Source organism: Nematolebias whitei, chromosome 15 (genome assembly GCF_014905685.2).
Source record: "Nematolebias whitei isolate Nwh7 chromosome 15, NemWhi1, whole genome shotgun sequence".
NCBI classification, from domain to species: domain Eukaryota; kingdom Metazoa; phylum Chordata; class Actinopteri; order Cyprinodontiformes; family Rivulidae; genus Nematolebias; species Nematolebias whitei.
In genome coordinates, this window is record NC_056512.1 from 26,598,881 (window position 1) to 26,599,169 (window position 289).

A 289-nucleotide genomic window follows, 5' to 3' on the forward strand; every position below is an offset into this window, starting at 1 on the left:
GTGTGTGTGTGTGTGTGTGTGTGTGTTTGTGTGCCCAGCATGTTTGTGCAGCTGAAAGAATCTGGAAGCTCCAACATGAAGTATTTATTTGACTTTATGTTCTATTATACTTTTGAAACTTTTGCTATGGTTTTGCTTTTTTAAATTAGTAAAGTTTTTTTTGCTAAAATACTTTGTGTGTTTTTCATATTTGTGCTTTAAAGATCAAAAATGAGAAAAAAATTAGAACAAAAATGTAAATGCTGATTAACATCTCAAAGCTTAAATATCTCAACTACAGCCCTAAATC